Below are 25,350 nucleotides of genomic sequence, written 5' to 3' on the forward strand. Positions count from 1 at the left end.
AGCCATGGACCCTACTGCTGAGCTGGAGTGTAAACATCTCCTTTTCGGGGCAGGGTCCATCAGTGGAGACTGAGACGGGGAACAAGCCAGAAATTTCCAAAGGCTGAACTAAAAAGGAACTGTCAGTTCTCCTACCAGATTTCTGTAACATATAGGCATATGGAGCCGCAGAATGAACTCGGGAGAAAAGGTCAGAAGCCCCCCAGTCCCAGAGAAGCCCCCAGATCAGCTGATGTGCATCCCGAAAAACAAGGTTCACCGTAGAAGGACTATCAGATTCCTTCTGGAAAGCCTTGCTGACTGGAACCCATCTGCCCGAGATGGGCGTAAAACTCTCTTGAGCCCGAAGCTATCGAGAGGGAACCAGAGAGGGGTCTCAATGACCCCACCTCCAACACGGCACCCAGACACCTCTCCTGGGACACAGGATGTACCGCAGAGGGTAGCAAGGCCACTACTGTACCTGAAGAAACCCTCAAAAGGGGCGGGCTACAGACAAATGCTGAGGGGGCAAAAGCCACTTCACCCAGTGGACCTGGAGAAAAATGAGGACAAAATCTGGGCACAAAACAATTCCCCCCAATCAGGAGAGGTCAGTACAAAGACTGAAGAGGTCAACATAGCAGAGGCGAAGCTGCCAACATAGCCAACAGCCGGAAAGTGGGAGCCGCATCAGGAGGCGCCAAAAGAAAATGCCTCAGAATGGGAATCCTGCTTGAGAGAAAGAAGTCCCTGGTACCTGCCTGTGCACCTGGCAACACACGTCCCTGCTGCCACCAAAGCTTGCTCACAACACGAGCCTCCTATGGTGGCCTCCGCCAATACCGCACGTCCCCCAATGGCAGAAAAAAATGAACTCACTGGAGAGGCAAAGCCAGACTTCCTACCGACAGCAGGACTCCCAGGCAAGCCTGTCATCAAACAGGCTCAGCAGGCTACACACAAACACAGCGACTCCAGAGACGCTGCCCCCACGGCTCCTCTTAGCAACCTGCTGCCCTGTTGCAGCTGCAGAGTCTGCATCCCAAATCGCTTTTTTTTTTAACAGCTAATAACAGCAGCAAACACAAGGCCTGTTGGGTTTTTTTTGTGTGAGGAGGGCTACAGCCAAACAACAGCCCAAACTCTGGGAAGAAAGGGATCGCGGGATGAGGCAGGGACCCAGGTCACCAGGTATGCTCCTAAAGTTGGCACAGAACCCAAACACCCCCTAAGCTCAACTGGCCAAAAGGCCCAGGAGCAGGTGAAGAGATGAATCCAGGAGCTGGACATAGAAATATACTGAAGTGAAGGAGGAACTGACCTTCTGGTATCACTGCCTTCAGTTTTGTAATCTCTATCTCCACCTGCTGGTAGATGGACACAACCCAACAGTTCCTGGATTCATCTGCTGCATATGCTAAGGAATAAGCATTAACTATTGTAACTCTTCACAAAGACCAATTTAAAGCAGCTACAGAAAATTCTAAATGCTGCAGTCAAACAGGCTGGAAATTAAAAACACGATCATTTTACTCCATTGTTTATGAAATGTCATTGGCTTCCTATCAGGTTTAAAATCCTATGCTTGCGCTATAGATGTTATGATATGGATAGATCACAGCATTTTGCTAAGTTTTGGTGCCATGTAAACCAGTCAGATCTCTAGTCATCTCAGATGGGACTGTTATAGTTGTACCCTCCATCTGAAGTTCATTCTGTGACAACCAGACAAAGTGTGTTTTATTATGCTGGCCCCAAATTTTGGAATGTTCTTCATTTAGAACTTAGGGAGGAGACAAATTTCCTCCATTTTTTGAAAAATAGTTAAGGGTCCTTTTACTAAGGTGCACTGAAAAGTGGTCTGCACCGGTGTAGACGTGTGTATTGGATACGTGCAGGTTCATTTTCAGTGCACCTGCAAAAAAAGGACTTTTTTTAAGCTGAAAATGGATGCTTGGCAAAATGAAAATTGGCACGCATCCATTTTGGGCCTGAGACCTTATCGCCACCCATTGACTTAGCGGTAAGGTCTCCCACGTTAACTGGGCGGTAATCATCAACACATGTATAATGCCGATTACTGCCCAGTTAGCAGCACACACCGGAAAATTTCTGGCGTGTGCATTGGGCACGCGTAAAAAATTAGATTACCGCCTGGGCCATGTGGTAGCCAAGCGGTAGTTCTGAATTGGCATGCGTTGGGCACGCATTGGCGCCTACGTGGCTTAGTAAAAGGGCCCCTCAAAGACTGAACTTTATACTCAGGTGTTTGAAAAGGTGGGGGGGGGGGGGGGGGGGGGGGAGAGGGAAGGGAAGATAGAATAACATAAAACTCCAAAATCAATTTAATATACTGTATTGTTCTATTTTTATTGCACTGTAATCTGCTTTGATTTTAAAAGCAGAAAATTAAATATAATAAGGTAGCTCAAACCTCCCAGTGCATTATTTTTTCTCCCCTCTGCATCATATCTAGAAGAATCAAACTCTAGCTGGATATGGACTGGTTCAACAGTCAGAAGTCTGGGAGTAGAGAGAAAAATGAAGGTCAAACGAGGAGAAAACCTAAGGGGGAAGATCAAAAGTTTTAATTAGTGTAGTCAAACCTTAGGCACTGTCAAATGTGAGGCAACGCACAGCAACAACATTACAAGTTAGAAACTAGAATCAGGGTGTCAGTAATCTAGTAAAGTCTAAAATGAATAGTTTTTAAATGATTTATTATTTTTTATTTATTTGCATTTATAACAAAGATTCACACTTATTCCAGGTAAACCAAGGTCATATTAGCAAAGGAAAATCAAGAAGAAAAAAAGTAAATTTCCAAAAGAGGAAAAAAATGTTACAAATAATAAAACCTTTCCTTAGACCACTATATTAAGGAGGAGTTAACAGAAAGATAAGGAACTCTTAATAGGAAACATAGGGATCTTTTTACTAAATGGCTGTAAAAGGGGCCCTGCGGTGGCATCGGCGTGCAGGTTTGCTACACACTGAGGCCCCCTTTTACAGCTGCTGGTAAAAGTTTTTTTTTCTTTTAAGAAAGGAAATGGCTGTGTGGTAAGTTAAACATTTGCTATGTGGCCATTTCCTGGGTGAGCCCTTAGGAGGCTGTAGAAGCTCTGGTGGTACCCAGGAGCCCTGCAAAAGGGCTGAATTGCCATGCGCCAAGTTGGCTCAACCCCTATCACCATTTTGCAAAAGGGTCTCATAATTTAGAAATAGGTAAAGGCAGTGGCGTACCAAGGGCAGGGCGGTGGGGGCGGTCTGCCCCGGAGCACGCTGCTGGAGTGCTGCAAAGAGCAGCCGTGTGGTTGTCAGCTCTGCTGGCTCCCTGCTTCCTCTGCCCCGGAACAGGTTACTTCCTGTTCTGGGGCAAAGGAAGCAGGGAACCGTGCGGCTGCTCCCAGCAGGTAAGAATGCATCTGGGGGGGGGGGGGGGGGTGTCGTGCTGCACCCGGGGGGACGGACAGACGCCGCTGCACCTGGTGTGGGGGGGGGGGGGGGTGCGCAGCGGCGATCCGCCCCGGGTGGCAGCCGGCCAAGGATCGCCACTGGGTAAAAGCTCTACCTAAATGACCCCACAATTCCAAATACTTCAATCAATCTAATTAAGCTGTTCCAGAACTACCAGAAAGTCAATTGTAAAATCTGGAAAGAGAGTATTCTTCAGAATCTGTCAACAATTTTAGAAGACTCATTATCAGAAGTTCCTACAAGAGCCACTTTGCTGGCCTTATTTGTGTTTGAACAAGATCTCTGGGGTCCTTTTACAAAAGGGTGTTAGGGTTAGCGCTGGCTTCCGAATCCTGCTGCATATCAATTCCAGTGCTATAAAATATTTTTAAATTTTCTAGCACCTTGGGCATGTCCAGCGGTAATCAAGCAGTGCTGCTTGGTTACTGCCAGGCTACCGCCAGAGCCCCTACTGCTTCCAAAATAGGAGGCAGTAAGGGCTCCCCCAGGAAATGGCAACACAGCAAGTGTTTAGCTTACCACACAGCCATTTCCTTCCTTAAAAGAAAAAAAAACTATCTGCGGCAGTAAAAGGGGGCATCAGTGCGCAGCAAACCCGCACACCGAAGTCACCGCAGGGACCCTTTTACCGCCGTTCGGTAACCCCTAACGCAGTAATTAAACTTTTTTTTTTTTAGAAATTCACAACTTTTATTCTGGGTTCAAAAATACAAGTATTTCCTGATTTTGCACGAGAGACTCAAAGAAAAAGAAAGACATTTTTGTTGTTAAAAGAAAGAGTATTGCGTATAGGTGGCACCTTTATGTTAAGGTTCCCCTGTAAGTGTTATATTTCTTTGAATTCTGTTAATTATATCTTTTTAGAACCTGAGAAATTATCAGATTTTGTTTCCTCTAAAGAAAGTACTGCAGTAGTTCCTGAATGATAGCGTGAAGCCCAGCTGCAATCCTCTAGGCTCTGTCTGTCTCAAAAATGTATTAATTTACCTTTAGTTTACCTATACTTATATTTCCTAGTTCTTGGATCAATATTATGTGGACTAAATTGTTATTGATTTTGCCTTTATTAAGGGAATTAATTCCCATTTCAGATATTTGTTTTATTTCTAGAAGTGATTTATGTTGATTGCATAAATGTATTGAATAAATGTAAAAAAAAAAAAAAAAAAAAAGAAATTGTGGATGTTTCCTGCTGTTACAAAGTCTACCCAGAATAGCAGAAAACAATTTCTATTATTGAGGGAGGAAATTAGATCCCTAGGGGCCTCTTACTTGTTAGCTTATCCATGTAAATGTATAGTTCGATATCTGGGTGTGAAAAATGTTTTGTTTTGGTGTTTTTCACACTGAATCATCTTAAATCTTTTGTGGACTTGAAGAAGGTATCTGGTAGTTCTGGAACAACAAAATGATGAATTTTGGGGTGGGTGAACAGCAGACTACAGCATTTTCAAAAATTACCAAACCAGTAATAATAATTTTAAAGAAAAGTAAATATATTCATATTCTGTATGCTTAGGTGAATGGGTGATGTGTGTGTTTGCACCTCTCATCATGCTCTGGCCAAGATCATTTCAGTATTTGAATTGTTACATCAGGGTTCTTAACGTGATATACTGTACACGTGTGAGATGCAGCTGCTTGGTGTCACAAGTGAAGAGACTTGAGAGAGGGCAAAAGATCACATGTGCTTTCAAAAATAGCCCAAGGGAAATGAACCTGACATCATGACCTACAGTCTCTCCGTATCTCACTAAAATTGCCGATCTGGCTTAAACACATCATATGAAACTGAATCCCTCCAAATCTGAAGCCATTATTTTTTCCATGCAGTCCCCAGCTCCATCTTATCCCTCTCCACCTAATAATGGTGTTAGCATCCCTTTCAAGGACTCAGTTAAAGTCCTTGGAATTACCCTGCATGCATTTCTATCCTTCCTCACGTAGGGGGTCTTTTACTAAGTCGCGCTAAACGTTAGAGAAGCCAATGCATTCCTAAAAACTACCCCCTAACATAGTGAAGTGCTTTTTCATTCTATGACAAATCCATACCATATGACCAATTCTTAAGTGTCTTCCCTACAGATTTTGCTTTTGTCTCTGGTTATATCAAAATTGATTTCTGTAATTCCCTTTATCGTGGTCTCAGGGCTGGACACACAGGGGGCCCAGGGCAGAAACTGGGGAGGGGACTCCAAGGCCTACCTGCAGGCTATTCCTCCTTCAGTTTGAGGCAATCATGGGGCCCCTCTGAGGGACAGGAGCCTAGGGAAGGTGCCCTACTTGCCACCCCCTAAAGCCAACCCTACATAGTCTACCATCTACCCAACTCTGGAGACTTCAATTAATTCAGAATACCGCTGTCAAATTATTCTTTAACAAGAAAAGGTTCAACCATGTCACCCCCACCCCTATGTCCTCCTGCATTGCCCTCAAATCTTTAATCATTGTACATCAAGTTGTGCATACTCGCTCACCCTCCTTATTCTGTAAGTTCATTTTCGTACCCTTTGCTCCTCCAGTCAGCATCTCCTTACAGTGCCTTCATTTCGCCATATCTTGCTTGATGCTATTCGTCACTCCTGCTTTAAGCACTGTTGCCCCATCACTTTGGAACTCATTCCCATCCCCCCTCAGGGCTGAATTATCTTACCTGGAATTTAAAACTGCCCTTAAGACTCATCTCTTTAAACAAGCATTTCTCATAACCTGATTTATTCTTTGTTCTTTCCAGAATTTTCATGCTCGCTTGTTGCAGCACACCGTTATGTGTTTTTCCACACCTACTTTCCTTTTATAAGATTATTATGGCTCTGTAACTGAGTTTAATTCTTATTCCTTTTGTATGTTTTTATCTTGCCTTCCCTGTTTTGTATTTTATTATTTCTATTCCCTTTTTAAAATATTTTGTTAACTGCTTAGATGTATATTTATATGGATTTGTGGTATGTCAAAAATAAACTGAAAATTGAAGCTTGAAATTTGATTAGCACTATGCATATGATTGTGTGATAGTCTATGTGGAACAATGCTGCCATCTACTGTACAGTTAGGTCATCACAATTTCTAGTCCCTACAAGGTAATAAATAGAAATAAATCAAAACAGAGAAAAGAAAATAAGATGATACCTTCTTTATTAAACTAACAATACATTTTTGATTAGCTTTCAAAGTAATGTGAGGAGATGCCAGGGGGTTAGGGGGGGCTGAAGACCCACTGGAGCTCCAGCCCCCAGGTCGCTTGGGGGGGGGGAGTGTCAGGTTGGGGTTTGTGCTCCTGCGGGGAGGGGGGCATGGGCTGCGGCATTGGAGGGAATGGGGGGCCTGCTACCACGCAAATGCATGCTGGACAGGGCTCACCATTCCTCCCCAATGATCTGCAAACCCTTACACCAGCTCCGAGCTGGCATACGGTTTGCCGCTGACAGCGCGACAACATTTGGTGGGCTGGTCGCTGATCATTGGGGAGAAATAGGTTTAGCATGCATCTGCATACTACTTGTGCTAAGAGCCCTGTTTTGCATACATTTGTAAGCTAGTTGCGTTCAGAGCCCTCAAGCACATTGTTTCACATGCTGGGGGGCTCTGATCATGGGGTGGGAGCAAATGCAGGTGCTAGTATGGCGCTAACAGCCTCTAGCCTGCATTTGCTTCTGATCATCGGCCCAACAGTTAACATTGGACCACTTACCACATCCTAAATAGGAAGCGCTGAGTGCTTCCATGATAACTTGGAGCAGGTACCACGCATTAATTTAAATGTTAACACATGACCTGCAATAAAAAAAATAGTGAGAATGCCCCTTCTTGATGCAATATTAGTTTTGGGCTTGCTCTGCATTAAAATTCTGTATTATAACTCCTTAAGCCCCAAACGTAACGTATTTTACTAGAAGGGCCCCCAAGAATTCTGAGCACACCTTCCTGTTCCGTTTCTATTTCCTGGAGTTAAAAGTACACAACCTATGAAAACTATCTGTCCGATATTCAAAATCATTTAATTGGCCAGGAACGCCACCTGGTTGGTTAAATGGTGCTTAACTGGCTATCCACTGATATTTAGCATGAGATAACCGGATGTCTCCCGCTGAATATTCCTGGTTAGTACTTAGTGGATAGCCGGTTATATCACGTGATATAACCAGCTATCTGCCAATTTTCAGCGCATCACTGTCTGAGTGTGGCAGTCAAATCTGGCCACATCAGTATCCGGTCTATCTTTAGCCACTATGAACTTAGCCAAATAAGTCAATATTCAGCACTGTCCAGCTATGTACTTAGCAGCCAAAAATAATCCGGATATTCAACAACGGTCACCGGAAACAGCCCGGCATTCAATATCCAGAATCACCGCCAACCGCAGGAGTTAGCCAGGCTATCTCCTACGGTCTGAATATCGGCCTCTATGTACAGAATTTTAGCCACTGAGTGACGGGGAGTTTCCAGCCCAGAGAATTTACCCACATAACTACCTTTGAAAGCTGTCAATACCATATCCATTTCCTTTCAGAGGCACCAAAGGTAGGTAAAGCGAAGATACTTACCTGTAGCAGGTATTCTCAGAGGACAGCAGGCTGATTGTTCTCCTGTGTGGGTCGACGTCCGCGTCAGCCCACGAAGCGGCAATTTTTTCAAGCAAAAAATATATGTTTTGCCAGTCTTCTGGTGCGTGAATCACGCGCACCATGCATGCGTGGAAGACTTCCTGCCCGTTGCGCGAGCATGCCCCTTCAGTTAAATCAAAAAGCATACAAATAAACTAATAACAACTCAAAAGGGAAGGTGGGCGGGTTTGTGAGAACAATCAGCCTGCTGTCCTCAGAAAATACCTGCTACAGGTATCTTCACTTTCTCCGAGGACAAGCAGGCTGCTTGTTCTCACATGTGGGGTATCCCTAGCAACCAGGCTCAGCAAAACAATGAACATTGGTCAATTGGGCCTCGATGACGAGGACATAAGAAAGATTGACCTGAAACCATAAACAACAAACAGAGAGCAGCCTGGAAGAGAACAAAAATGGGTCTAGGGCGGGTGGAGTTGGATTCTAAACCCCGAACAGATTCTGCAGCACTGACTGCCCAAACCGACTGTCGCGTCGGGTATCCTGCAGAAGACAGTAGTGAGATGTGAATGTGTGGACTGATGACCACGTTGTAGCCTTGCAAATCTCTTCGATGGAAGCTGACTTCAAGTGAGCTACTGACGCCGCCATGGCTCTAACATTATGAGCCGTGACATGGCCTTCAAGAGTCAGCCCAACTTGGGCATAAGTGAAGGAAATGCTATCTGCTAGCCAACTGGAGATAGTGCGTTTTCCGATGGCAACTCCCCTCCTGTTGGGATCGAAAGAAACAAAACAATTGGGTGGACTGTCTGAAGGGCTTCGTCCGCTCCACGTAAAAGGCCAATGCTCTCTTGCAGTCCAAGGTATGCAAACTGCTTTCGCCAGGGTGGTTATGAGGACAGGGAAAAAATGTTGGCAAGACAATTGACTGGTTTAGATGGAACTCCGACACCACCTTTGGCAGGAACTTAGCGTGCGTGCGGAGGACTACTCTGTTGTGATGAAACTTGGTATAAGGTACATGCACTACTAAGGCCTGAAGCTCACTGACCCTACGAGCTGAAGTAACAGCCACCAAGAAAATGACCTTCCAGGTCAAGTACTTCAGATGGCAGGAATTCAGTGGCTCAAAAGGAGCTTTCATCAGCTGGGTGAGAATGACGTTGAGATCCCATGACACTGGAGGTTTGACTGGGGGCTTTGCCAAAAGCAAACCTCTCATGAAGCAAACAATTAAAGGCTGTGCAGAGATAAGCTTACCCTCTACACACCAATGATAAGCACTAATTGCACTGAGTACGGTGTTGGTCTTGAGGCCAGACTTTGGTAAGTATAGAAGGTATTCAAGCAAGGTCTATGTAGGACAAGAAAGAGGATCTAGGGCAGTGATGGCAAACCTTTCAGAGACCGAGTGCCCAAACAGCAACCCAAAATCTAATTATTTAACGCAAAGTGCCGGTACTCATTATGGGCGGGGTCATCACATATGACTCCACCCCTATGATAGCCACACCCCTTACACCAGCCATGGTGCATATAAACAGACATCATTGAACATATGATACTAGTATAGGAGAAAAAAATAACATGATTTTCTTTCATTATAAATCATTTCTGTAAGCTGTTACAGCTCCAGTATACCCATTGCAAAATAAGACAGCAGATGTAAATTGTCAAATTGGACATATTCCAAACACTAAAATGAAAATAAAATGATTTTTTCTACCTTTGTTGTCTGGTGATTTTGTTTTTCTATCCATATTGGTCCTAGTCGCTGATTCTGCTGCTCTCTATCTGTTCTCTTAACTCCGTTTCCAGGGCTTCCTTTCCATTTATTTCTTTACTTTCCTCCTTCCTTCTTCATTTCTTGCCCTCCATCCATGTCCAGCAACCCTCCTCTCCCCTCCAGCCACCCATGTCCAGCCACCCTCCTCTCCCCCCTGCCCTCCCCTCCAGCCACCCTCCTCTCCCCCCTGCCCTCCCTCCCAGCACCAGGCATCCCTCCCTCCCATCCAGCACCACCCAGCATCAGGCCTCCCTCCCTCCCACCCAGCAGCAGGCCTCCCTCCATCCCACCGAGCACCAAGCCTCCCTCCCACCCGCCCAGCATCAGGCCTCCCTCCCACCCAGCACCAGGCCTGCCTCCCTCCCTCTTCCAACCAACCAAACAAGCATCAGGCCGCCCGCCCGTCCTCCCTCCCTCCCTCCCAGCACCAAGGCCCCCCTTCCTCCTCCTCTGAAACTTAAAAGGCGTACCTCGGGGTTAAGGCGGCGTCGGCAGCGGAAAGCGTGTTCTTTGCTCGGCGCGCCTTTGGCCCTATGAGGGCGGGACCAGAGCTTGAGAGACAGAAGGGAAGGCCGAAGGCGCGCCGACAAAAGAACACGTTTTTCGCTGCCGCCGCTGCTGCCGCCACCTTAACCCTGAGGTACGCCTTTTAAATTTCAGAGGGGGGGGCCCTGGTGCTGGGAGGGAGGGAAGGCGGGCGGGCGGGCTGGCTGGTGATTGCTTGGTTGGTTGGAAGAGGGCAGGCGGCCTGGTGCTTGGTGGGAGGGATGGAGGCCGGCCTGGTGCTCGGAGGGAGAGTGGGTGGACCAGTGACGGCACGCGTGCCCTCTCTGGCACGCGTGTCATAGGTTCGCCATCACTGATCTAGGGCCTTGCTGTCACACCAGATGTGAAACCTCCTCCATTTGAAAGAGTAACACTTCTTCGTGGAATCTTTCCTGGAAGCAAGCAAGATCTGGGAGGCAACCTCTGAAAGACCCAAGGAGGCGAACTCTAAGCTCTCAACATCCAGGCCGTGAGAGCCAGAAACTGGAGGTTGGGATGTAGAAGCGACCCCTCGTTCTGGGTGATGAGGGTTGGAAAATACTCCAATCTCCACGATTCCTCAGAGGACAACTCCAGAAGAAGAGGGAACCAAATCTGGCGTGGCCAGAAGGGAGCAATTAGAATCATGGTTCCGCGGTCTTGCTTGAGTTTCAGCCAAGTCTTCCCTACCAGAGGTATGGGAGCAAACGCATACAGGCCTGTTCCCCAATTTAGGAGAAAGGCATCTGACGCTAGTCTGTCGTAGGCCTGACGCCTGGAACAGAACTGAGGGACCTTGTGATTGATCTGAGTGGCAAAAAGGTCTACCGAGGAGGTGCCCCACACTCGAAAGATCTTGCGGGTTACACCCATGTTCAGTGACCACTTGTGAGGTTGCATTATCCTGCTCAGCCTGTTGGCCATACTGTTGTATACACCTGCCAGATAAATAGCTTGAAGAAACATACCATGACGGCGCGCCCAAAGCCACATCTGGACGGCTTCCTGACACAGAGGGCGAGTTCCGGTGCCCCCCTGCTTGTTGGTGTAATACAGGGCAAACTGATTGTCTGAATCAGAATGAGTTGACTGGACAGCCAATCTCTGAAAGCCTTTAGAGCGTTGCAGATTGCTCGTAATTCCAGGAGATTGATCTGAAGACCTTTTTCCTGAAAGGACCAAGCTCCTTGTGTGTGAAGCCCATCTACATGAGCTCCCCATCCCAGGAGGGATGCATCCGTCGTCAGCACTTTTTGTGGCTGAGGAATTTGGAATGGGCGTCCCAAGGTCAAATTGGATCGGATCGTCCACCCCTGAAGAGAAGTCTGGAAGTCGGTGGACAGCTGGATCACATCCTCTAGATCCCCTGCAGCTTCATACCACTGGGAAGTGTTTTAATTTTAGGGTTCAGAGACCCCCAAGAAGGCTGGAGTGACCTTAAATCTGACTCCATCTCTAAATAGCACTAGTACTGGGGTAATCAAGGAGTTGTGAAGTTCTAAAAGGAATTGCCACTAAGAGAGATGTTAGGTCTAAGGAAAAGATACCAGCCTTATGACAAACTGGATTTAGATTACAAGTTATACAATGCAGCAAAAGATAGCCTGATATAGCAAAAGCATTTATACTTACAGCCTTTCATCATTAAGTGAAGCCCACAGAACATCATTTGGGATGAGGAGTTTATTTGCCAAGATACAAGTCAAATCAGTGATTGACAACAGGCACGTACAATCAATTAGTTATAGGAATATAATAATCCAGCTGCAAACAGGTGTTAATTAGTTCCTAATCTTTTATAATTTCTTTTACCAATTAGAGGTTTTACAAGGGAAAGCAATTAGGTAATTTGTCAATTCTGCTGGACACACTGGTTTCCCTTGGAGAGAGAGAGTGGCAACCCTTCTCTCTAACTTAAACCAGGAAATACCCTGATTTTTATAGGTGCCCTCAGGATATGGATAATATGACAGTAGATATACCTGATTGGATCTATGCTAATAACAAAAGAGAGGGAACGAAGTACAAACTAAAGTCCAAACAAAGAAAACAGCACCACGGGCCTTTAAAAATGGAACACAGTTCTTTAATGAATGAGCCTTGACAAAAAGACCCGACACGGGCCGTGTTTCGGTGACTAGCACCTGCGTCAGGGGTCTACATAGAATACAAAACATAGAAATAATATATTTTAAAAAAATTTTTAACATATAATGAATAAAACCAAAGATTAATATTTAGACTCATCAAGCATACATATATAAGCCTATATAAACACCTAAAGCATTTAATATTTTAACATTCTCATATATTATTATATAGTAATTTGAAAATAAATGGATAATTAATCAAAACAAAAATGGTAACTCACCACAGTGATGACGTGGAAAACTTGGGGAATAACTCGAATATATTCCTCTACAATATATTATTCCTTACTTTTGGACAAAAAATTATTTTCATATATTAATATTATATGTTTAAAACGCTTATTTTAATTATTTATAATATATTTTATAAAAAGGTCATATTATATAATACTGGCTATAACTAAATTTCATATTCATAAAAGCTTAAACTAACAGGTCAAAAATAATTTTTTTTAAAACATTTTATAATATACAATAAATTTCAAACATTACACTGATAATATCATAAACCTTCAAAAACATTCAAATCAGCACAGAAATGAATAAATATATACATCTTCAAATATAAAAAAGCCAAAACTATAATATCTAGTGGCATTACTTGATCTTAATTAAAAAAAAAAACATTTAAGATCAAGTAATGCCACTAGATATTATAGTTTTGGCTTTTTTATATTTGAAGATGTATATATTTATTCATTTCTGTGCTGATTTGAATGTTTTTGAAGGTTTATGATATTATCAGTGTAATGTTTGAAATTTATTGTATATTTTAAAATATTTTAAAAAAATTATTTTTGACCTGTTAGTTTAAGCTTTTATGAATATGAAATTTAGTTATAGCCAGTATTATATAATATGACCTTTTTATAAAATATATTATAAATAATTAAAATAAGCGTTTTAAACATATAATATTAATATATGAAAATTATTTTTTGTCCAAAAGTAAGGAATAATATATTGTAGAGGAATATATTCGAGTTATTCCCCAAGTTTTCCACGTCATCACTGTGGTGAGTTACCATTTTTGTTTTGATTAATTATCCATTTATTTTCAAATTACTATATAATAATATATGAGAATGTTAAAATATTAAATGCAATGTTAAAATATTAAATGCTTTAGGTGTTTATATAGGCTTATATATGTATGCTTGATGAGTCTAAATATTAATCTTTGGTTTTATTCATTATATGTTAAAAAAAATTTTTAAATATATTATTTCTATGTTTTGTATTCTATGTAGACCCCTGACGCAGGTGCTAGTCACCGAAACACGGCCCGTGTCGGGTCTTTTTGTCAAGGCTCATTCATTAAAGAACTGTGTTCCATTTTTAAAGGCCCGTGGTGCTGTTTTTTTTGTTTGGATCTATGCTAATGTCATGGTTGTCACTGATTGGCTCATGCTAATGAGTAGCTTCTATCTTGCTAACATGGTTTTGTCTTTAGCTCGCTTGACCACAAATCTTAAGCAAGACCCTGCATCCAGCTACACCTTTCCTTTCTCACACCATGGCTGACCACAATCCTGCTCACAGGAAAGTCTCCCTCCCCTCTTGGACAGCTAGTTCCCTATTTTCTTTGCACCTGGCATGACTCACTCATTTCTCAACTTGTTTTCCTAACTTACATTAGAGAAAATTCCACTTTGTAACAGATATGGGCTTCCATTTTGTGCTGATATCCTCCATTTTGTTTCCATACAGTGGGGGAAATAAGTATTTGATCCCTTGCTGATTTTGTAAGTTTGCCCACTGACAAAGACATGAGCAGCCCATAATTGAAGGGTAGGTTATTGGTAACAGTGAGAGATAGCACATCACAAATTAAATCCGGAAAATCACATTGTGGAAAGTATATGAATTTATTTGCATTCTGCAGAGGGAAATAAGTATTTGATCCCCCACCAACCAGTAAGAGATCTGGCCCCTACAGACCAGGTAGATGCTCCAAATCAACTCGTTACCTGCATGACAGACAGCTGTCGGCAATGGTCACCTGTATGAAAGACACCTGTCCACAGACTCAGTGAATCAGTCAGACTCTAACCTCTACAAAATGGCCAAGAGCAAGGAGCTGTCTAAGGATGTCAGGGACAAGATCATACACCTGCACAAGGCTGGAATGGGCTACAAAACCATCAGTAAGACGCTGGGCGAGAAGGAGACAACTGTTGGTGCCATAGTAAGAAAATGGAAGAAGTACAAAATGACTGTCAATCGACAAAGATCTGGGGCTCCACGCAAAATCTCACCTCGTGGGGTATCCTTGATCATGAGGAAGGTTAGAAATCAGCCTACAACTACAAGGGGGGAACTTGTCAATGATCTCAAGGCAGCTGGGACCACTGTCACCACGAAAACCATTGGTAACACATTACGACATAACGGATTGCAATCCTGCAGTGCCCGCAAGGTCCCCCTGCTCCGGAAGGCACATGTGATGGCCCGTCTGAAGTTTGCCAGTGAACACCTGGATGATGCCGAGAGTGATTGGGAGAAGGTGCTGTGGTCAGATGAGACAAAAATTGAGCTCTTTGGCATGAACTCAACTCGCCGTGTTTGGAGGAAGAGAAATGCTGCCTATGACCCAAAGAACACCGTCCCCACTGTCAAGCATGGAGGTGGAAATGTTATGTTTTGGGGGTGTTTCTCTGCTAAGGGCACAGGACTACTTCACCGCATCAATGGGAGAATGGATGGGGCCATGTACCGTACAATTCTGAGTGACAACCTCCTTCCCTCCGCCAGGGCCTTAAAAATGGGTCGTGGCTGGGTCTTCCAGCACGACAATGACCCAAAACATACAGCCAAGGCAACAAAGGAGTGGCTCAGGAAGAAGCACATTAGGGTCATGGAGTGGCCTAGCCAGTCACCAGACCTTAATCCCATTGAAAACTTATGGAGGGAGCTGAAGCTGCGAGTTGCCAAGCGACAGCCCAGAACTCTTAATGATTTAGAGATGATCTGCAAAGAGGAGTGGACCAAAATTCCTCCTGACATGTGTGCAAACCTCATCATCAACTACAGAAGACGTCTGACCGCTGTGCTTGCCAACAAGGGTTTTGCCACCAAGTATTAGGTCTTGTTTGCCAGAGGGATTAAATACTTATTTCCCTCTGCAGAATGCAAATAAATTCATATACTTTCCACAATGTGATTTTCCGGATTTAATTTGTGATGTGCTATCTCTCACTGTTACCAATAACCTACCCTTCAATTATGGGCTGCTCATGTCTTTGTCAGTGGGCAAACTTACAAAATCAGCAAGGGATCAAATACTTATTTCCCCCACTGTATCTATTGACCTAACTTTTCCTAATTTAGCTTATTTAGGCCTCAATCTGGGCTACAAACTAGGCCATACTTTTCCAGTAAGCTCCCAGTTATGTCAGCCATCAGATTTCTGACTCAGCCAAGGTCTGTAATGGCCTGAGCTCTATGACTGGGCCCGCCACCATTCCAGTGGGGGGGTCTCTGGCTGTACCATAATTATACAGAAGCTAGGGTCCATTGAGCTGATTTGATCTCATATGTAGATGTGCCATGGGAGTTACATGAACTGTGGAAGCCATGTGCTCCAGAAGTCTCAACATCTGCTGAGCCGTGATCTGTTGAGACGCTCGAACTATGGACACCAGGGACAGGAGGTTGTCTGCCCTTTCTCAAGCTGTCTGAGTATTCAGTAGAGCTCCAATGAATTCCAACTTTTGAACTGGGGTGAGATGGGACGGAGTAATTGATCACGAACCCCAGTAGTTCTAGCACCTGAATAGTCATTCGCATGGACTGTAGAGCGCCTGCCTCCGAGGTGCTCTTCACCAGCCAATCGTTGAGATAAGGGAACACATGCACCCCCAGTCTGCGTAGCAACGCTGCAACTACCGCTAGGCACTTTGTAAACACTCTGGGCGCAGACGCCAGACCAAAGGGCAATACGCGGTACTGAAAGTGCTGTGTTCCCAGCCGAAATCGAAGATACCTCCTGTGAGCTGGAAGTATCGAGATGTGTGTGTAAGCGTCCTTTAAGTACAGAGAGCATAGCCAATTGTTTTCTTGAATCATGGGAAGAAGGGTGCCCAGGGAAACCATCCCGAACTTTTCTCGGACTAGAAATTTGTACAGGGCTCTTAGGTCTAGGATGGGACACATCCCCCCCTGTCTTTTTCTGCACAAGGAAGTACCTGGAATAGAATCCCAGCCCTTCTTTCCCTGGTGGAACGGGTTCGACCACTTGGGCCTTTAGAAGGGTGGAGAGTTCCTCTGCAAGTACCTGCTTGTGCTGGGAGCTGTAAGAATGAGCTCCTGGTGGGCAATTTGGAGGTTTGGATTCCAGATTGAGGGTGTATCTTAACCGGACTATTTGAAGAACCCACTGGTCGGAGGTTATGAGAGGCCAACTTTGGTGAAAAAATATCAACCTCCCCCCAACCGCCAAGTCGTCCGGTACGGACACTTTTACTGAGGCTATGCTTAACTGGAGCCAGTCAAAAGCCCGTCCCCTGCTTTCGCTGGGGAGCAGCAGGGGCCTTAGACGCACGCTGTTGATGAGAACGAGCGCGCTGGGGATGAGCCTGGGCAGGCTGCCAAGAAGCAGGAGTGTACCTACTCCTAGCACAGGCATAGGGAGCACTCCTCTTCCCTCCAAAAAACCTCCAAGATGAGGAGGTAGTAGCAGAAGATGCCCGGCGGGAGAGAATCCATAGCATCATTATGCTTCTTGATCTGATCAACAAGATCCTCTACTTTCTCACCAAAAAGGTTGTCCCCCAGCAAGGAACATCCGCCATTCGCTGCTGGACCGAATGATCCAGGTCAGAAACACGCAGCCATGAGAGTCTGTGCATCACTATACCTTGAGCAGCAATTCTGGATGCTACACAAAAGTGTCAAACGTAGCCCTGGCCAGGAATTTTCGACACACCTTCTGCTGCCTGACCACCTGGCAAAAAGGCTTGGCTTGCTCCGGAGGGAGTGCATCAACCAAGCTAGACAGTTGCTTCACCGAGTTCCGCAAGTGGATGCTCGTGAAGAGCTATTATGATTGAATTTTGGCGGCAAGCATAGCGGCCTGATACATCATCCTACCAAAAGAATCAAGAGTCCTAGCTTCTCTGCCTGGTGGCGCCGAAGCATAGTCTCCAGTACTCCTGGCTTTCTTGAGGGTGGAGTCCACCACCATAGAATTGTGGGGTAACTGAGACCTCATCAATCCAGGTTCACCGTGGATCCGATACTGGGATTCAACTTTCTTCGGGATCACAGGGCCAGACAGCGGGACCAACCAGTTCCGCATAATGACTTCCTTCAGTACCTTATGCAGAGGAACTGTTACAGCCTCTTTAGGTGGAGAAGAATAATCCAGGACTTTGAGCGTTTCAGTCCTGGGCTCATCCTCAACCTCCACAGGGAAGGGAATAGCCGTAGCCATTTCCCGGACAAAAGAAGAAAAGGATAGACTCTCTGGTGGAGATAGTCTCCTCTCTGTTGGAGGGGAAGGTTCAAAGGGAATCCCATAGGACTCATCAGAAAAGTAACTGGGATCTTCCTCTGACTCCCACGAACGCTCCTGTTCAGTATCGGATAAGACCTCTCTTAAGGTAGTCCGAGACTGAGCCTGCCTCGACGCCGAGGAACGACGTCCTCAATGGCGATGTCGAAAGGCCGACGGCCGCTCGGACTGCGGCGAAGCTTCCTCCACCGGCGAAGCTTCCTCCACCTACGTCAAAGTGGAGTCGACCTGAGTGGCAGCTGATGCCCTTGCCGTAGGCAACACTAGGGCCAGGGACCTCACCGCAGGAGAAGGGCCAGACACCACTGCAGCAGACGGTACAGAAGGCGCAAGCACCCCCAACACCGAAGGTGACTGACGTAGCAGTCCTTCCAGAAGTTCTGGAAACAAGGCCCGGATGCGCTCATCGACAGCTGCCATCGGAGAAGGCTGCGGGGTCAGTGGAGCAAGCGGTGTCAGAATCTATCGAGGCTCGGGAGCAGGTACCAGGCTGCTAGAAGACCCACGCATCGGCACCTCCTGTATAGAGGGGGAGTGATCCTCTCAGCACCGACGCTTCTCGGGTGCAGACTCTCTCGATGCCCCGGAGCTCCTGGCACCATGAGTTGAAGGAGAACGATGACGGTGCTTCTTTGCTTTCGCTCAACGCCAGTCATCGAGACTCCTCGGTATCGATGAGGACGTGGAATCCTCATGGGTCCTCGGGGATGGGTCCAACAAAGGTCGGTCCTGGGGGCCCTGCATAACAGGAGGCATCGAGGCAGGTCGATACCTACTCGACACCTCACTGCTCCCAGCGCGCATTGGTCTCTCAGCAGCCAACGTCGATGCTCTTGATGTCAACGCCGCCGCCGACCTCGGTACCGATGTTGATGTCGAAGGACCGGACCGAGCCCCAAAAAGCTTTTCTCGGGCTTCTTGAGATGCTTTAGTCCGTTTCTTCATATGAACACACAGACTACAAGTGGCTGGGCTATGGTCGGGCCCAAGGCACTGGATACACCAGGCGTGGGTCTGGTTGCACCGAGTACAACGTTTGAAGCCGCTGGGTGTCTTCGATGACATGGAAGGAAAAACGGCTTCGGCGAAATCAAAAGATGCGATTGTGCCTTTGAAAAGAAAAAACGGCACAAAAGAAAGGGAAGAACTGAAGGGGCACGCTCGCGTAACGGGCAGGAAGTTGTGTGCACGACTCGCGCGCCAGAAGAGTCTAGCAAAACATATTTTTTTTCCTTGAAAATATTGCCATTTCCTGGGCCGATGCGGACGTCGAGCCACATGTGAGAACAAGCAGCCTGCTTGTCCTCGGAGAAATATTTTTATGTTGCTTCTTTAATTTACAAAACTGATTATGACAGTTACAGCTTTCTAAATTTATACCTTGGTCCTAAAAAAACCCCACTCTTTCACTTTCATTCTTTTGAGCAGTAAATTATACTTTTGGGATGTTCCACCCTGGGCATCTCTGAGCCCATATTCAGCCTCAAGGTAAAGGAAACACTGCCCACTTCAGGGATACATTAAAGGAGAACACCAAATTTATCATCAGTCCAGTTGTGTCTGTATCTTTGGGGCCGATGGTGCTCTCTAGACCTTCTTACAGCCTCCTTCTGCTCCCTCACCTTGTGCACATTATAGCCTCCTCCTGCCCACCTTCCCAGACCAATTAGACTCACTTCTACCCCCACCTCTGGAACCGCATCACAATCTCCTTCCCTGAACCACATCACTGCCTGTTCCTCCTTCCCCCTAGACCAATGGTTCTCAAACCTTTCCTTGGGGACCATCAGCCACTCAAGTTTTCAGGATATCCCAAATGAATATGCATGTTGATTACTTATATAAAAATAATTGAGCAATTAGAATACATAAATCAATCCTTTATTAATCATATCACAACAATATCTTAAAATTTTTCACTATTAGCTGACTGGCTAGACCATCCATTCTCACAGCATCAAAATACTTTGACCAAATTCAAAATATTATAACCTCTGAGCTAGACAATGAAATCACTATACTAATCTAACACAAGATATGCTTAAACAAATGTTCTCTTCTCAGCTGTTTAAGGCAACTTGATTAAAAAAGTCCCTTTAGAGTCAATACTCAATGTCACTTCTTGTAGAGCCGCCAATTAAGCCCTGCGTTTTTGCTCGTACATTAATTCCTTGAAGTATTTTCACTTATCAAAGCTCCTTCGACAGACAATCTTAGCATCAGTCGCTTAACACTATCTTTAAACTAGGGCAAAGAGGGAAGCTTTAAAAGCATTGCTAAGTGATCAAACCATAGTAATAATGCAAGCAGATAAAGGGGAAGGCATAGTAGTTCAAGATAAGCAGCAATATTTAGAGGAAGCTAATAGATATTCAGTTTTAACAGCAACTGAAACTAGATCCCACTAATCATTATTTGGAAACAGTTAAGCAAATTATTTACAACATTTGAAAGGGGGATGGCATCGTCAACTGCAACATGGATTCTCTGGTGGACTGGTCTAGCAATGAACCACAGAATCCATTCAGAAGTTAAAACAGTTGCATATAGAAAGTGTGGTAAAAGCATCATTGAGAATAGCCTCACAGCTCACCAGAGAATCCATGTTGCAGTGAAACAATATAAAGGCTTTAGGCAGAAGGGTCTCCAGCCCCCCTAGCATCCCCTCAAATAGAGCCCTGGTGTCCCAGTGGGCCACGGATCAACCCCCCCCCCCCCCCAACTGGTGGTCTAGCGGCCCTCTTCCCCACCCCCCTAGCTTCATTGGAAGAGGGAGGTGGCCTCCCTCCTCTTCCATCGGTGCCGCCTCAAAAAATCCCTGCTCAGTGCATCCTTGGATGCGCTGGGTGGGGCTTCACACCAGAAACTCCCTTATATGGTGTGAAGCCCTGCCCAGCATATCCCAGGATACACTGGGTAGGGCGCCACGATTTTGGAGGCGGCACCGAAGGGAGGTCACCTCCCTCCTCCAACAAAGGAAGGGGGTGGGGAAGAGGACCACTAGACCACCTGGTCAGGTGGGTTGACTCGCAGCCCACCAGGCCTCTATCTGAGTGAATGTTAGGGGGGCTAGAGACCACCGGATCTCCAGCCCCCCCCCACCTGAACTTGTCTCCAGCCCCCATGTCGCTTGGCTCAGGGTGGGGGTACTAGGACACCAGAGTCATGCTATTTGGGGTCTGGTGGTCCCATGGACCTCCAGCCCCTGTGTTTGACAGTTGACAGCCCAGAACTGTCAAGCAAGTGCGGGAGGATTGTGCCCGATGCTAAGGCACAATCCTCCCACACTTTACCCTATGATCAGAGATAATAATAGCATTCAAATTTATGCACGCTATCTCTGATCATAGGGGCGGTAAAGCCCAGTGCTGTTCCACGCTATTTTTAGAGTGCTGGTTGGAACAGCACAGGGCTTTCCGTCATCTGCCCCTTAGATTTTCTGCACGTCATGTTTTTATTGGTTTTGGATCAAGTATTCCTTGTTTTCAACTGTTTTTATAGGTTACTCTATATACATTATGAATGCATGACATCAGCAGGCATATAAGTTAGGATGACAGAGCAAGTTTGTTTTTAATGCATTCACAGCGATTTTATAAGAAATTGATCCCAGAATATGTAAGTACACTGAGATTTTTTTTTAATGGTTTTACCTTGTTTCAGCCTAGTATGGCTGTTTTGATAATCTGTGGTGTTTGTCCCCTTTAGTGCTTGCTATGTTCTAACAGCTAAACCAGCCAGGCTGATTTTTGCACTTTACACCAGCTGGGTAAGCCATTTGTTTGAACTATTTCACAATTGTGTATTGTTTGAGTACCCAAATACTAGGTTTTAATATGGTACCATTGTTAAAGGTGCTTTTTAGAGTTCCTCTTGTGTTTTAAGTTCATTCATTTATTTATTTATTCATTCTATTCATTATTTTCAGAAAGACACTGAATGATTTTATTTTCATTTACAGTGACCTACTGCCCCTGACGCAGCCATTTGTACTGGCAAAACATGGCCATGTTGGGTATTTTCTGTTTAATTTCGGGCAGCTTTTAATCTATTAATAAAGACTGTTTCTTTACAAGATCTGCCTTGTTGCTTTACCTTCCGTGTTTAATGTATTGCACATTTTCAATTATTTTATTGATATGCTTTTTATGTATGCTTTTTTTGTTTGTTTTTAGACTCCTGATGAAGGCTTTTTAGCCAAAACACAAATTCGTGTTGAGTAGCTCCCTGAACAGAATATAGCATCACATCTTTACACATTCATCATTTGGACTCCTCTGTCACCTTTGCTGTTGTTGTTGTCGTCTTCTGCTTAACTTTGCATAGCTAGACCTTACATGCATATGCTATTGCTTTTATCCTCAATTATTTTTATTGATGACATATAAAAGAAGTCCACACAAACAGTTAAGTAACATTCTAACCATATCATAGATACTTCACATTTTTGCTTTCTCTAAACAGCATCATCAATTCTTTAACATTTTTCCCCCCTCCCTTGAATAACAAGATTTAATGTCTAAAAGCAAAATTCCGGGTGGGGTAGTCCCGAGGGGACTGGACTCTGATGTCCCCCCAAGACTCCCCAGGCCGGCACATTATTATCTACTTATTCCCTCCCTCCCCTCCCTGTGACTCATTATTTAGTTCTGGGAATGAATGTCCGGGGCTGCATGAGCCAGTCATATGTTCAAGAGGGAACTCTTAGCTCTTGGGGGCATAGAGTCCAGAAACGGACCCCATCTCGAGCAGAATTTGTCCAACTCAGTCGGATTTCCGTCTTTTATCATCATTCTCTCAAAGCGTAACAGTTGCACCATCCGCATTCGCCAATTCTGGAGTGAGGGACCTTTTGGGGTTAGCCAATCCACCAGAATAGTCTTTATTGCAATCATAATGACTCGCTGTACAAAGAGAGTGAGCCCTTTTGGCCGGGGAGCCCGCAGGCAGGGCTTCCCGAACAACAGCATCGGAGAACAAGACCACCTAGTCCTCCACAAGGCTGAAACCCGTTGTAGTAAAGTCGTCCAAAAATTCTTCACTGCAGGGCAAGTCCAGTACATGTGTCCCAAGGTCGCTCCCGCAGTATGGCACTTGGGGCACGCCCCATCAGGGGAAACCCCCACATGAAACGCCCGTCGAGGCGGCATATGCATCCGAAACACAAAACGATACTGTAGTTCCCAATGATCAGTTAAGGGTGACACTCTGTAAAGGGCCAATACATGTTCTTTAAGCAAGCCTGATGAAATGTCTACCTTCAGGTCTCTGCTCCAGGCCTCAGCATATTTACCAAAGTCTGGCTCCACAGCTGTGTCTTTAATATGTCGGAGGTGAAACCTCAATGGGATTTTTTGTTGTGATCCCAGCGAGAATGCCAGTGGTAATTCCTCCTGCACATCTTCAGCCAAGGCCTCCCAAGTCAAACTCTTCGTATAATGCAATAGTTGCCAATAATGAAAGTAGTCTTTAGGGCGGAGCAGCCCTCGATCCTGCAGTTTCTGAAACGATTGCAACTTTCCTTCTCGTGTTAAGATCTGGTGTAGGTAGATTATACCTCGCGCTCTCCATTGTTCAAAAATGTTATATATCAAACCAGGCTGAAATTCAAGGTTCCCGCAGATTGGCAGCAGTGGGGTGACTTTTGGCGAAAATTGATGTAATCTGCAAATCCAGCTCCAGGCTCTCTGTGCTTGCAGCAAAAGGTTTGAAATGCGTAGTACTGGAGAGGCCCCTCCACTCCCATGTAGGCAACTACTAAAGTGAGTGGGTGCAAACAACCGTAGTTCTATTGTGGTGGCCGAGAAATCCGCAGAGTTGCGGAACCAGTCTGTGACATGTCTCATTGCACAAGCAATCTCTTAATGTCTCACACTCTGCAGGCCCATCCCTCCGTACTCTTTCGGTACATACATACTCTCCAATGGGAATCTCGGCTTTTTTCCCCGCCACAGAAATTTCCTTAACATTCCATTCAATCGTTTCTCGTCCCTGTTGGTAAGGTGTAGGGGCAAGGTTTGGAACATATATGACCAGCAGGGGATAATCATCATGTTGTATAATGTTATACGTCCTGACAAAGAGATAGGAAGACCCCGCCATTGCTCAAGTTTCCTTGCTGTATTTTTCATTAATTTTTGGATATTTATCTCATACAAACCACTTAATGTATTGGGGATTAATACACCTAAGTACTTCATCTCTGTCCTTGCCCTCTGCAGCGAGAAGTCATCTGGGTCGGGGCCATCCAGTCGCTCAGGTAGCCTCATTATACGTGATTATTCCCGGTTAATTTTGAACCCTGACAGTACACTAAAGCATTCTATCTCCTCGAGCAGTGCTGGCAGTGCCGACCTCGGGGACTCTGATATTATCAATAGATCATCCGCAAAGGCTAACACCTTTACTTTCTCTCCGCTTACTGTCACCCCTGACACCCCCTCTCCCTGTTGGATATTTTTAATCAATGGATAGCACAAAAAGGAGCGGAGAGAGGGGGCAGCCTTGCCTAGGCCCCCTCGCGATGGGAAATTGTTGTGTTCTAGATCCATTAACCAGCACAGCTGCTCGAGGATTTGAGCATAGCGACTGGATAGCCCCATAAGCCCAACCCCCTACACCCACATGCCTCAACACCGCAAACATATAATCCCAGCCTACTTTATCAAATGCTTTTTCAGCGTCCAGGCTGACCAGCATCGCTTCACCGCCTGAACGCTGAATTTGGGCTTGGGCTAGTAGTAATCGTCGCACATTAATTCCTGAGTGCCTATTGCGCATGAAACCCACTTGTTCCTGCCCGATAAGACTGGGTAGGCACTCCTGTAGTCTATTAGCTAGCAGTTTAGCTAAGATCTTTATATCTACATTGATTAAGGAGATAGGCCGGAAAGAGCCAGCCTGGTTCTCCGGCTTTCCTGGCTTTGGCAATAGTGTTATTAGTGCCTCATTTGCATAAGCAGGAAACTGTCCTTGAGCTACTACCTCCTCAAAATACGAGTGCAGGGGGCCCACTATGTGCGGATTTAAGATTTTATAAAATTCACTAGAGAAGCCATCTGGGCCTGGAGCTGAATTCGCAGGGAGTGACCTAATGATATCCTGAAGTTCCCTTCCTGTAATAGGCCTATTCAGGACCTCTACCTCCGCTGCCTTAAGTGTCAGCATTCTGGCCTTCCGCAAATAATCTGTCACCGCCTCCAATGATGGTGGGGATATATTTTTATATAGTTCACTATAGAAGTGCTGGAACACCTGTTTTACTCCTTCCCTCCCATTCTGAATATGTCCTTTCCGGTCTTTCACCGCCACTATCGCTCTAGGGCCACTCCAGGCCTTGACTACCCTTGC

General features: G+C 45.3%; 1 long non-coding RNA gene across 1 annotated transcript in view; it reads right to left on the minus strand.

The window, feature by feature from the left end:
- Positions 1-1,368: 1,368 nt before the first annotated feature.
- The window catches only part of LOC115463775, a 55,335-nt gene continuing 31,353 nt past the window's right edge, over positions 1,369-25,350 (minus strand). The window contains exons 3-4 of the long non-coding RNA XR_003941076.1: positions 2,417-2,547; positions 1,369-1,399 (exon numbers count right to left, since the gene is read on the minus strand). This is a non-coding gene — a long non-coding RNA (uncharacterized LOC115463775). The remainder of the gene's footprint in view (positions 1,400-2,416; positions 2,548-25,350) is intronic.

This window comes from Microcaecilia unicolor, chromosome 2 (genome assembly GCF_901765095.1).
Source record: "Microcaecilia unicolor chromosome 2, aMicUni1.1, whole genome shotgun sequence".
Taxonomy (NCBI): domain Eukaryota; kingdom Metazoa; phylum Chordata; class Amphibia; order Gymnophiona; family Siphonopidae; genus Microcaecilia; species Microcaecilia unicolor.